The following is a 15,086-nucleotide window of genomic DNA, read 5'->3' on the forward strand; positions in this document are numbered from 1 at the left end:
GTGGATGATCACAGTCAGCTAGTGGATGGATCACAGGGCTCCCAATGGAGGAGCTGGAGAAAGTACCCAAGGAGCTAAAGGGACCTGCAACCCTATAGGTGGTACAACATTATGAACTAACCAGTACCCCGGAGCTCTTGACTCTAGCTGCATATGTATCAAAAGATGGCCTAGTCGGCCATCACTGGAAAGAGAAGCCCATTGGACACACAAACTTTATATGCCCCAGTATAGGGGAACGCCAGGGCCCAAAAAAAAAAAAAAAAATGGGAATGGGTGGGTAGGGAAATGGGGGAGAGGGGGCAGGGTATGTGGGATTTTTGGGATAGCATTGGAAATGTAATTGAGAAAACTATTTAAAAAAAAAAATTAAAAAAAAAAAAAAAAAAGAAACCAACCCTCATACCACACCAAGCCCTGGATACCTCAACACACCTAAAAAGCAAGATTTACATCTAAAATCCAATTTTGTGATGAAGATAGTGGAATTTAAGAAGGGCATAAATAACTTCTTTAAAGAACTGCAGAAAAACAAGTAATCCCTTAAATAGGAAACAAATAAATCTCTTAAAGAAATAAAGGAAAACTAAATCATACAGGTGAAGGAATTGAACAAAAGCATTCAGGATCTAAAAATGGATATGGAAACATCCCTGGAGATGGAAAACCTAGGAAAGAAATCTCGAGTCACAAATACGAGTATCAATAACAGAATACAAGAAATAGAAGAGAGAACCTCAGGCATAGAAAATACCATAGAAGACTCTGACACAGCAGTCAAAGAAAATACAAAAAGCTAAAGGCTTCTAACTCAAAACATTCAAGAAATCCAGGACAAAAGGAAACTAACAAACCTAAGAACAATAGGTATAGAAGAGAGTGGAGACTCCCAGCTCAAAGACCAGAAAACATCTTCAACAAAATCATAGAAGAAAACCTCCCCAATCTAAAGAAAGAGATGGCCATAAATGTACAAGAAACCTAAATAACATCAAATAGATTGGACTAGAAAAGAAAATCTTCCCATCACATAGTAATCAAAACAACAAATGCACAGGGAAAACAAAGAATATTAAAAGCTGTAAGGGAAAAAAGTCAAGTAACATATAAAGCAAGACCTAACAGAATGGCATCAGACTTATCAACAAAGATTCTAAAACCAGAAGATTTTGGCCAGATGCCATAAAGACCCTCAGGGAACAAAAAATGCCAGCTCAAATTTCTATGCCCAGCAAAACTCTCAATTACCATAGAGCGAGAAACCATGATATTCTGAGACAAAACAAAATGTAAACAATATCTTACCCCCAATCCTGACGTACAGAAGATAATAGAAAAAAAAAAATCAAACACAAGGAGTGAAACTGCAGGCAAGAAAAAACAAGAAGCTGATGTTTTCACAACAAACCCAAAAGAAGAGAACCACACAAACATAATTCTACCTCTAACAACAAAAATAACAGGAAACAACAATCATTGGTTCTTAATATCTCTCAGTATCAATGGACTCAATTCCCCAATGAAAAGACACAGACTAACGGTCTTGATGTGTAAACTGAACCTAGCATTTTGTTGCATATGGAAAAATTCTTAATTACAAAGACAGCAACTCCTTCTAACTAAAATGCTGAAACAAAAGTTCCATGCAAATGGTCCCAAGACACAAGCAGAAGTAACAATTCTAGTATCCAATAAAATAGACTTTCAACCAAAAGTTATCAAAAAGATCGGGAAGGACACTATGTACTCCTCATAGGAAAAAATACACCAAGAGGAACTCTCAATTATGATCATCTATGCCCCAAATGCAAGGGCACCCACATTTGTAAAAGTAACATTACTAGAGTTCAAAGCACACATTGAACCTCACGCAATAATAATAAGAGACTTTAACACCCAATTCTCACCAATGGAAAAAAATCAGTGAAAAAGAAACTAAACAGAGACACAGTGAAACTAACAGAAGTTAGGAACCAAATGGATTTAATAGATATCTACAGAACATAAACCCTAAAACAAAAGAATATACCTTTTTCTCAGCACCTAATTGTACATTCTACAAAATTGACCCAATATTTCTTCACAAAACAAGTCTGATACATGAAGATTCAGATAATCCTATGCATCCTATCAGATATTTACAGACTAAGGCTGGTCTTTAACAACAATAAAAACAGCAGATAGTCCACAAACACATGAGAGCTCAACAAATCTCTACTCTATGATAACCAGATCAAGGAAGAAATAAAGAAAGAAATTAAAGACTTTTTAGAAATTAACAAAAATGAAGTTACAACATCGCCATATTTATGGGAGATAATGAAATTAATGCTAAGAAGGAAAAGCATAGCTCTGAGTGCATCCACAAAGAAATTGTACAGAGCAGATACATGATAGACTAACATCATATCTGAAAGTGCTAGAACAAAAAGAAGCAAAAACACCCAATAGAAGTAGATGGCAGGAAATAATCAAACTCAGGGCTGAAATCAACCAAGTAGAAACAAAGAGAACTATCAAAGAATCAACCAAAGCAGGAGCTTGTTCTTTGAGAAAATCAACAAGATAGATAAACTCTTAGCCAGTCCAATAAGAGGACACAGAGACAGTATCCAAATTAACAAAATCAGGAATGAAAAGGGAGACATTAACAACAGAAACTGAAATTCAAAAAAATCATCAGATCCTACTACAAAAGCCTATACTCAGAAAAACTGGAAAATCTGGATGAAATGGAATTTTTTCTAAACAGATACATGGTACCAAAGTTAAATCAGGATCAAATAAACCACCTAAAACATTGCATACCCTAATGAAATTCAAGCACTCATTAAAAGTCTCCCAACACCCCTCCCCCCAAAAAGCCCAGAATCAGATGGCTTTAGTGCAGAAATTTATCAGACCTTCAAAGAAGACCTAATACCAATATTTCTAAAACTATTCCATTAAATAGAAACAGAAGGAACACTACCCAAAGTACATTACACTGATAACCAAACCACCAAAAGACCAAACAAAGATACAGAACTACAGACCAATTTCCCTTATAAATATTGATGCAAAAATACTCAATAAAATTTTTGCAAACCGAATCAAAGAACACATCAAAATGATCATCTACCCTAATCAAGTAGGCTTTATCCTTAGGGATGTAGGGAAGTTTTAATATATGAAAATCCTTCAACGTAATATGCTACATAAACAAACTCAAAGAAAAAATTGACATGATCATCTCATTAGATACTGAAAAACAATTTGACAAAATACAACACCTCTTTATGTTAAAAGTACTAGAGATCAGAAATTTAAGTTTCATACTTAAACATAGTAAAAGCAATATACAACAAACCAATATCAACATCAAAGTAAATGGAGAGAAATTTGAAGCAATCCTACTAAAATCAGTGACCAGACAAGGCTGCCAAATCTCCCCCTATTCAATATAGTATGTATTCAATATAGTAACCAAAGTTTGAGCCAGAATAATTAGACAACAAAAGGAGATCAATGGGATACAAATTGGAAAGGAAGAAGTGAAGATATGATTTTCAGATGGTATGATATTATATATACGTGACCCAAAGAAATCCAGGAGAAAACTACAGCTGATATCAACTTCAGCAAGGTGGCTGGATATAAAATATTATACTCAAAGTGTAAACTGGCTGAGAAATAAATTAGGCAAATAACACCCTTCACAACAGTCACAAGTAATATAAAATATGTTGGTGTGACTCTAAACAAGGAAGTGAAAAATTTGTACAGTAAGAACTTCAAGTCCCTGAAGAAAGAAATAGAAGAAGATCTCAGAAGTTGGAACAATATCCCATGCTCATGGATTGGCAGTACTAACATAGTAAAAATGGCCATCTTTCAAGAATCAATCTACAAATTCAATGCAATCCCCATCAAAATTCCAACTCAATTCTTCACAGAGATAGAAACAGAAATTCTCAAATATATCTGTAATAACAAAAAATCCAGGATAGCAAAAATCATTCTCAACAATAAAAGAATTTCTGGGGGGAATCACCATACCTGACCTCAAGCTATATTACAGAGCAATAGTGATAAAAGCAGCATGGTATTGGTATAGAGACACGCAGGTAGATCAATAGAATTGAATTAAAGACCCAGAAATGAACCCACACTCCTATGGTCACTTGATCTTTGAAAAGCAAGCCAAAACCATCCAGTGAAAATAAGATCACATTTTCAAAAAATGGTACTGGTTCAATCGGTGGTCAGCAAATAGTAAAATGCAAATTAATCCATTCTTATTTTCTTGTATAAAGCTCAAGTCCAAATGGATCAAGGACCTCCACATTAATCCAGAAATGATGAATCTAATAAAAAAGAAAGTGGAAAAGAACCTCGAACACATAGCCACAGTGGAAAAATTCTGGAAGAGAACACCAATGGCTTATACTCTAAGATTAACAATTGACTAATGGGACCTCATAAAATTGGAAAGCTTCTGTAAGGTAAAAATCATTGTTCATAGTACAAAATGGCAACCAACAAATTGGGAAAAGATCTTTACCAACCTTATATCTGTTAGAGCACTAACATCTAAAATATACAAAGAACTCAAGAAGTTAGATGCCAGGGAACCAAATAACCCTATTAAAAATGGGGTACAGGACACATGGTATACACTCACTGATAAGGGGGTCTTATCTAAAAAAGTAAAAAATAAAAGCTTGGAATATCCACAATACAACTTACAGACCATATGAAACCCAAGTATAAGGAAGACCACACCAAAGTGTTGATTGTCCTATTCAGAAGGGGGAAGAATATAATCTCAGGAGGTAGAGGAAGAGAGGGATCTGTGAGTGAGAAAGGAGAGGGAGGAAAAAAGGGGCTGGTTCAGATATGGGAGAAGATGGGGGAGAATTTCAGAGGATCAGAAATTTGAAAGGTGTTTTGTTCCCAATTCTAAGAAGGGGCAAAGTGTCCACACTTTGGTCTTCATTCTTATTGAGTTGCATGTTTTGCAAATTGTATCTTGTATCTTGGGTATTCGAAGTTTCTGGGCTAATATCCACTTATCAGTGAGTACATATCATGTGAGTTCTTTTGTGATTAGGTTACCTCACTCAGGATGATGCCCTCCAGGTCCATCCATTTGCCTAGAAATTTCATAAATTCATTCTTTTTAATAGCTGAGTAGTACTTCATTGTGTAAATGTGCCACATTTGCAAAACACATGAAACATAAGAATAACGAAGACCAAAGTGTGGACACTTCGCCCCTTCTAAGAATTGGGAACAAAACACACATGGAAGGACTTACAGAGACAAAGTTTGGAGCTGAGACGAAAGGATGGACCATCTAGAGACTGCCACACCCGAGAATCCATCCCATAATCAGCCTCCAAACAAAGACACCATTGCATACTCCAGCAAGATTTTGCTGAAAGGACCCTGATATAGCTGTCTCTTGTAAGGCTATGCTGGTGCCTGGCAAACACAGAAGTGGATGCTCATAGTCATCTATTGGATGGAACACAGGGCCCCCAATGGAGGAGCTAGAGAATGTACCCAAGGAGCTAAAGGGGTCTGCAACCCTATAGGTGGAACAACAATATGAACTAACCAGTACCCCTGGAGCTCATGTCTCTAGATGCATATGAATCAGAAAATGGCCTAGTCAGACATCATTGGGAAGACAGGCCCCTTGGTCTTGCAAACTTTATATGCCTCAGTAAGGGGTAACGTCAGAGCCAAGAAGTGGGAAGGGGTGGGTAGGGGAGTGGGGGAGGAGGGTCTGGGGGACTTTGGGGATAGCATTTGAAACGTAAATGAAGAAAATACCTAATTAAAAAATATTTAAAAAAAAAAGAAATTTGAAGGGAACTGTTTTGCAGTAGTAAAACTGAGAGTATCCACTAAAAAGTCCCAGATGCCAGGGACCCAAGGCTTTCCCAGGACCCACAGAAAGAACATTAGACAAAATATCGAACAATGGTGAGGTAGAAACTGTAAAGATATACTTATCCAATGGATAAGCATGGTCCCTGGTTGAGGGCTCAGGCTACCCACCGACCTCAAAAATAGTAATGCAGAATTCCTCCTGTCAAAAGGAAATGCAGGAATAAAGAATGAAGCAGTCTGAAAGAAAGGACATCCAGAGACTGCCCTGTCTAGGAATCCATCCCTTCTTAAGACACCAAACCACTACTGTTGATGCTAAAAAGAGCTTGCTGACAGGATCCTAGTATAGCTTTCCCCTAAAAGACTCTGCCAGAGCCTGACCAATGCAGATGTGGATGCATGCAGCCAAACATTGTATTGAGCATGGGGACCCCAAAGGAGGAGTTAGGGCAAGAACAGAAGGAGTTGAAGTGGTTTTTCAACCCCATAGGATGGACAATATCAGCAAACCAGCCCCTTCAAAGCCCCTAGAGATTAATCCACCAACCACAGAGTGCACATGGGGGGACCCATGGCTCCATCTCGATATGTAGCGATTTCTTGCCTTTTCTGGCATGAATGGGAGGGGAGTCCCTTGTTACTGTGGAGGCTTGATGAATCAGCATAGGGCAATTCGAGGGCACTGAGATGGGAGTTGGTGAGTGGGTAGGGGAGCACCCTCATTAAGGCAGTGGTGGGGGTAAGAGGATAGAGGGCTTGTGGAGGGAAAAATGGGAAGGGGAATAACATTTGAAATGTAAATAAATAAAACCACCAAAAAAGTAAAAAAAAATGAAAATTATATTGATTATAATTGAAATTGAAACTTAACATCTCACTATGCTTATCTAGATTCTTGATTTTTGTGGCATAACCAAACCTTTGAAACCCACAGTCTCTCAATTTTTCAGGGAACATGCTTGGGGTTACAGAAGAATCCTCCCCAATGTGTATTAGTGCTGTGGAGGTTATAGAAATTCAGTAACCTTGTCAAGTGTCTAAAACAGGATTTGAGCTAAAGCAGGTCTGGTGATAAGGCCTAGTTCCTAAATCACAAAATCATGCTGTAGTGGCTATTCCTGATTGTCAACTTGACTATATCTGGAATGAACTACAATCCAGAATTGGAAGGCTCACTAGTGACTCTAATCTGGAGACTTGGAGATAGAAGTTTCTGACCTGTATCTTGGTATGGAGATCTTGAGTCATAGTGGTTATAGTTTCCAGAAGATTGAGACAAGGAGATCTCGGAGTTCAAGTTCATCTGGGATTAAAGATGTGGTGGCACACACCTTTAATCTGGGCTACACCGTCTGCTGGAGACTATATAAGGACTTTGGAAAAAGGAAGGCTCTCTCTCCTTCACTTGCTTACCATGTGGGACTGAGCAACTGCTAGATCCTTGAACTTCCATTCACAGCTGCTACTGACCTTTGTTGGGAGTGGGACTGCAGACTGTAAGTCATCAATAAATTCCTATAACTTGGGATGGGGATGTGTGGGAAGACCCTGTTGAAGATGAGAATTTTGAATCTTCAGATTCTCAAGGGTTTGCCCCACCTGAGGAAGTAAAATCCTCAGCCCCACCCCTTGAAATAATGCCTTCTTCACATGAGGAAATGAATTCTGCAGAGTGTGATAAACCAGCAGTGACTTTCACTGAAGAAAATGCCAGACAAGGCAATACTGATGTTTCTCAAGGCCCACGAATAGTTTCTTGTAGACCTATAACCAGACGCAAGGAAAAACATGCCCCTAGATGGGAGGTAGAAACTGTAGTCCATGAGATAATTCGATACATTACTAAGGAGCTTAATGAGTTTGCTAATCCATTCAAGCAGAAACCTGGCAAATATGTGTGGGAATGGATTTTAACGGTATGGGATAATGGTGGAAGGAACATAAAACTAGAGAAGGCTGAGTTTATTGACATGGGCTCTCTGATTGGAGATTATAAGTTTAATGTGGAAGCTTGCATAGTTTAAAAAGGTGCTCACAGTCATCTATTGAATGGAACACAGGTCCCCCAATGGAGGAGCTAGAGAAAGTACCCAAGGTGCTAAAGGGTTTTGCAACCCTATTGGAGGAACAAAAATATGAACTAACCAGTATCACACAGAGCTATGTCTCTAGCAGAGGATGTAGCAGAGGATGACCTAGTTGGCCATCAATTGGAGGAGAGGCCCTTAGTCTTTCGAAAATCATATGCCCTAGTACAGGGAATGCCAGGGCCAGGAAGCAGGAGTGAGTGGTTTGGGGAATAGGGTGGGGGGAGGGTATAGGGGACTTTGGGAATAGCATTTGAAATGTAAATGAAGAAAATATCTAATAAAAAGTGCCAAAAAAGGTGTCAAAAGTTTGCTTGAATGGTTGGCTGAAGTATTTATCAAAGATGGCCTACTGAAAAGGAATTGGAAATGCCTGATATCCCTTGGCTTAGTGTTGATGAAGGGATTTTAAAGCTTAGAGAAATTGCAATGCTAGAGTGGGTACATTGTGTAGAACCTAATCCTCCACAATGGGAAGGTCCAGAAGATATGCCCTTCACCAGCCCTATAAGACGCAAACTGGAGAGAAGGGCACCAGCACATTTGAAAAGTTTTATTCTTGCCCTTTTCCTTGTGCCAGACCTTAGGGTAGGAGATGCTGCTGCTCAATTAGATGAAATAAATTCAATGGATTTAATTGGGCCCCGAGGTAACAAGGGTCAGGTGGCAGCATTGAATTGCTAGAGACAAGGTGATCATAGTTATTATAATGGACAACGTAGACAAAACAATGTTTATAATAACATACCCCATAATGGTCAGCACAGGAGAGGTGAAATTTTTAATGGCATGACTCATTTGGAACTTTGGTACTGGCTAATCAATCATGATGTTTCCAGGCATGAAATAGGAATCCTACTGCATATCTGTTTGATCTGTATAAGCAGAAAAATTCTCAAACAAATGAAAGAAAGGCTCCATTAGATCGTGGTGAAAGGCAATCTCAGCCAGTCAATCAATTTCCAGATTTGAGCCAGTTTGAAGATCCAGAACCCCTTGAATGAAGGGGTGGCCAAGTTTCCCTGAGGAATGATCTTGATAAGACACCTAAAAGTTTTGCTGTTACCCTTTCTCCAGTTCTTCCCCAGAGGGACCTACAGCCTTTTACAAGGGTAACAGTACACTGGGGGAAAGGAAAGAATCAGACTTTCCGGGGTCTATTGGATACTGGTTCTGAGTTGATACTGATCCCAGGAGATCCCAAGAAACATTGTGGCCCTCCAGTAGGGGCTTATGGAGGACAGGTGATTAATGGAGTTTTGACTGATGTCCTACTTAAAGTAGGTCCAGTAGGTCCCTGAACACATCCTGTGGTCATTTTTCCAGTTTCAGAATGTATAATTGGAATAGATATACTCAGAAATCAGCAGAATTCTCATATTGGTTCCCTGAACTGTGGAGTCAGGGCTATTATCGTTGGAAAAGCTAAATGGAAGCCTTTAGAGTTGCCTCTGTCAAAGAAATTAGTGAATCAAAAACAGTAAAATATTCCTGGAGGAATTGCAGAAGTTACTGCCACTATCAAGGACTTGAAAGATGCAGGGGTGGTGGTTCCCACCACATCTCCCTTTAACTCTCCTATCTGGCCAGTGCAGAGGGCAGCTGGATCATGGAGAATGACAGTTGACTATCAAAAACTAAATCAGGTGGTAACTCCAATTGCAGCTGCTATACCAGATGTAGTTTTGTTACTTGAGCAAATTAACACATCTCCTGGCACCTGGTATGTAGCTATTGATCTGGCAAATGCCTTCTTCTCAGTACCTCTCCGTAAGGACCACCAGAAGCAATTTGCTTACAGTTGGCAAGGCCAGCAGTATACCTTCACAGTTTTGCCTCAAGGATATATTAACTCTCCTGCCCTGTGTCATAACTTAGTTAGAAGGGATCTTGATCATTTGACTCTTCCACAAAATATCACATTGGTACACTATATTGATGACATTATGCTGATTGGACCAAATGAGCAGGAAGTAGCAACCACTTTGGACTCATTGGTAACACATGCATATCAGAGGATGGGAAATAAATCCAACCAAAATTCAAGGACAATCTACCTCAGTGAAATTCTTAGGAGTACTGAGGTGTGTGGCTTGCAGATATATTTCTTCTAAGGTAAAAGATAAGTTATTGTACCTGACTCCTCCTACAACCAAGAAAGAAGCACAACATTTAGTGGGTCTATTTGGATTCTAGAGACAGCACATCCCTCACTTGGATGTGTTACTTAGGCCTTTTTACCAAGTGACTCAGAAAGCTGCTAGCTTTGTCTGGGGTCTGGAACAGGAGAAGGCCCTTCAACAGGTCCAGGCTGCTGTGCAGGCTGCTCTACTACTTGGACCATATGATCCAACAGACCTGATGATACTTGCAGTGTTGGTGGCTGACAGAGATGCTGTTTGGAGCCTCTGACAGGCACCTGTAGGTGAATCACAGAAGAGACCTTTGGGATTTTGGAGCAAAGTTCTACCATCATCTGCAGACTATCCTCCCTTTGAAAAGCAGCTTGGCCTGCTATTGGGCCTTAGTAGAAACTGAACATTTGACAATAGGACACCAAGTTACTATGCAACCTGAACTGGGTACTATCAGACCCTACAAGTCATAAAGTAGGACATGCACATTATCAAATGGAAGTGGTATATATGTGATCAGGCCAGAACAGTTCCTGAAGGCACAAGCAAGTTACATTTAGAAGTTGCTCAAATGCCTGTGGTTTCTACTCCTGTTACAATGCAATCTGCTGCCAAGCATGTGCCTATAGCCTCATAGGGTTTTTCCTATGATTAATTGACTGAAGAGGAGAAGACTAGGACCTGATGACTCTGCACGTTATGCAGGCAGAGTGGACAGCTGCAGCATTACAACCCCTTTCCGGGACAACCCTAAAAGACACGGGTGAAGGGAAATCTTCACAGTGGGCACAACGTTGGGCAGTACACATAGTATTACAGTTTGTTTGTAAGAAGAAATGGCCAGGTGTATGATTATTCACTGACTCATGGGCTGTAGCCAATGGATTGGCTGGATGGTCAGGGACTTGGAAAGATTACAATTGGAAAATTGGCGAGAAAGACATCTGGGGAAGAGTTATGGATAGATCTCTCCAAATGGGCAAAGGATGTGAAGATATTTATGTCCAATGTAAATGCTCATCAAAAGGTGACTTCAGCTGAGGAGGAGTTCAATAATCAAGTGGATAAAATGACCCATTCTGTGGACAGTCAGCCTCTCTCCCCAGCCATCCCTGTCATTGCTCAATGAGCACATGAACAAAGTGGCCATGGTGGTCGAGATGGAGGTTATGCTTGGGCTCAGCAATATAGACTTCTACTCACCAAGGCTGACCTAGCTACAGCTGCTGCTGAATGCCAGATCTGCCAACAGCAGAAACCAACACTGAGTCCCAGATATGGCATCATTCCTCTAGGTGACCAGCCAGCAACCTGGTGGCAGGTTGACTACATTGAACCACGTCCTCTGTGGACAGGACAGCATTTTGTTCGTACTGGAGTAGATACTTATTCTGGTTATGAATTTGCCTTTCCTGCATGAAATGCCTCTGCTAAAACCACCATCCATAGATTCACAGAATGCCTTATCTATTGTCATGGTATTCCACACAGTATTGCTTCTGACCAAGGAAATCATTTCACAGCCAGAGAAGTGTGACAGTGGGCCCACAATCATGGAATTCACTGGTCTTACCATGTTCCCCATCATCCTGAAGCACCTGTTCTGATAGAAAGATAGAATAGCCTTTTGAAGACACAGTTACAGGGCCAATTAGGTGGGAACAATATAGAGGTCTGGGGCAGAGTTCTTCAGAAGGCTGCATATGCTTTGAATCAGCATTCAATATATGGTACAGTTTTCCCCATAGCCAGGATCCATGGGTCCAGAAATCAATGGGTGGAACAGGGAATAGTTCCAATCACTATCATTTCTAGTGACCCTCTAGAAAAATTTTTGCTTCCTGTCCCCATATCTCTAGGTTCTGCTGGCCTAGAAGTTTTGGTTCCAGAGTAGGGTGTGCTCCTACCAGGAGCTACAATAAACGTTCCATTGGACTGGAAGCTCAGACTTCCCCCTGGTCATTTTGGGCTACTAATGACCTTAAACCAACAGGCTAAGAAAGGAATATCAGTGTTAGGAGGGGTGATAGATTCAGATTACCATGGGGGAAATTGGATTACCTCTCCACAATGGAGGTAAGCAAGATTATGTCTGGAGGGCAGGAGATCCCATAGGGCATCCCTTAGTACTACCATGTCCTGTGATTAAAGTCAATGGGAAATTACAACAGCCTAATCCAAGCTGGATGACAAAGGACAAAGACCCATCAGGAATGAAGGTATGGGTCCATCCTCCAGGAAAAGAGCCAAGACCTGCTGAGGTGCTTGCTGAGGGTGAAGGAAATACAGAATGGGTAGTAGAGGAAGATAGTTATAGATACCAATTAAGGCCATGTATCCGCTTGCAGAAATGAGGATTATAAGGTAATATGAATGCTTCTGTCTTATTTTGCTAACAAATACATTTGTCTTTCTTCCAGTTTCTTTAACATCAATTGGTATTTAAGTTGAGGCACTAAAATGATGTTCCCAAGGAACATTGCCCCATTGTAAATTTCCAAATGCATTTGTGATTGTACGAGGAATAGTTATATCATGTTAGGCATATTCACGACCTTGTTATTGTTTCATGTGAATATGAAATATTATTTGTGTCAAGTTGACAAGGGGTGGATTGTAGTGGCTATTCCTGGTTGTCAACTTGACTATATGTGGGATGAACTACAATCCAGAATTGGAAGGCTCACCAGTGACCCTAATCTGGAGCTTGGGAGATAGAAGTTTCTGACATGGATCTTGATATGGAGATCTTGAGGCACAGTGGCTATAGATTCCAGAAGATCTCTGAATTCAAGTTCATCTGGGATTAAAGATGTGGTGGCATACACCTTTATTCTGGGCGACACCTTCTGCTGGAGATTATATAAGGAAGAAGGAAGGCTCTTTCTCCTTCACCTGCTTGCTGTGTGGGACTGAGCAACTGCTAGATCCTTGGACTTCCATTCACAGCTGCTACTGACCATTGTTGGGAGTTGGGCTGCAGTCTGTAAGCCATCAATAAATTTCTTTACTATAATGAGACTATCCATAAGTTCTGTGACTCCAGAAAACCCTGACTAAAACACATGCAAAGGAACATTTGACATGTTTAAATTAGGACATATGGGTTTCCTTATTCGAAATAATAGCTTTTCATGGAGCAACACAGAATATATTTGAATTTCTATTCCTCAAAATTTCAGAGAAGTAACATTTAAAAGTAATGGAAAACTTATAATTATTTTGTTCAAGGACTTTTTAAACCAAGATGATTCTAGCCTCCTAGCCATCTGTGTCTTACTTAAGTTGCATAGTTTTCTATGCTGTAGAAGTTTCTATATATGGCCAGTCTTCTTACTATAGGTCATTATAAAGCACTCTAATAAAAGGCTTAGAATGGTTAACCAATTTCAGCAACTTATATTTTACATGTGAGGCAAAAATTACTTATCATTTGTATTTCAAGGAGTCTAAGATCAACAGCCTTGCAGCACTGTGATTGTCCAGAATAGTGTCATTTTTTAAATTCACTAACATCTGAGAGCCAGGAATTCTGAAATAATTATATAACATGTATGCACTTCAACTTATTCAACCACAAATCTTGCTCGCTTTCTTTATTTCCTACTTAATGTATTTGTTAGTATATAAGATATGATTAACAAATATTAGAAGTGTGGATGTCATTGTATAAATAGAAACACAGTGTTTTGCTTCTCCACTGTCAAAAGAAGTGACCTTAGTCTTGACTGAAAAAATGCAAATCAATGTGACAGTAATTTCTTCTACACTCTTCATACAGTTTCCACATTTTTATGAATTTAGCTTTGATCTGAACTGCCATTGAGTTAACCCTAACAATATCTGATATTTCTGGCTTTCTTTTCTCCTGTATGATGGGGATCATTTGAAGAAAAATGGAGTACCTGATTCAACAACCAATTTTGAGGTTGTTTGGAGCAAGTCTTTGGGGAAACTGCTATTGTATCACTCTGGGTTCAGAACACACCAGTGAGTAGCCAGCAACATTGGCTTGATCCATATGTTTTGTTTATCCTACTCTAATTATACTTATTGTTAAAGAAATATGATTTTGAGTTTACAATTTTCTTAGTTCTGAGTGTCAGTAGAGAATTCCACAGACTATGATTTGTATAAAAGAAACTGATCTATTAATACTTTTGTAGACTAAATTTCCAAGATCAAGATCATAGTAAAATGGGTTTCTGGTGAAGGCCATCTTGGCTTCTAGACAGTTCATAGTTTTCATGATGTTGTCACACGACCTTTTGCATATCAAGAGAAACTAGCTTATTTCTCTTCTTTTAAGGATGGCAGTTATAATGATTATAGATAGCCTTGTTTATATGAGATTCCACTCCATGACATTGTTTAACATTATGTCCTTAAAATAATCTTATCTCCAAATACAGTCACAATGTGAATTATGACTTCTACATATGAGCTTGTAGAGAATAAAACTTGGTTTTTAACAGTGATAACAAATTGAGGCAAAATGTACGTCATAAATTTCCCACAGCAGGTATCCATTCTAGCTGTTATTACATGACTTATCCATTCAGTTCTGTGTTATCTTCTCAGTAAATTGTGCATCTCCCTAAGCAAATGCTATTTTTAGTCAGGTGTAACTGACCCTTTGATATTCAGAATATCATTGTAATCTATAAAAATGGATTTTAAAGAACAAAATTTAATACTAGTCTTCCAGGACAGTTGACCAGCTTTTTTAAAATCAAACTACCCACTACTCATTACCTTATGACCTCTTGTCTTGAGGCCTGCTGAAGTGCCTCCTTACTCTCTTAGTCAAAACTTTTCCAGGAGGAGGTTTTAGGTATAAGAATGTGTGTCTTGATCTTGGCTCCGGGACTCCGCCGAACTTAGTCTACAGGTTAGAGTGAGGACCACAGAGGCAGACAGCTTCTGGGACAGGCGGGAGCCACAGAGCCGCTGAGGCAGCACCCTTTTGGGGCCGCAGACATCC

General features: G+C 39.4%; 1 pseudogene; it reads left to right on the forward strand.

Moving 5' to 3' along the window:
* The first annotated feature begins 7,517 nt into the window (after positions 1 to 7,517).
* Positions 7,518 to 15,086, forward strand: part of LOC110301395 — a 48,840-nt pseudogene continuing 41,271 nt past the window's right edge.

The sequence above is a fragment of the Mus caroli genome, chromosome 9 (assembly GCF_900094665.2).
Source record: "Mus caroli chromosome 9, CAROLI_EIJ_v1.1, whole genome shotgun sequence".
NCBI classification, from domain to species: Eukaryota; Metazoa; Chordata; class Mammalia; order Rodentia; family Muridae; genus Mus; species Mus caroli.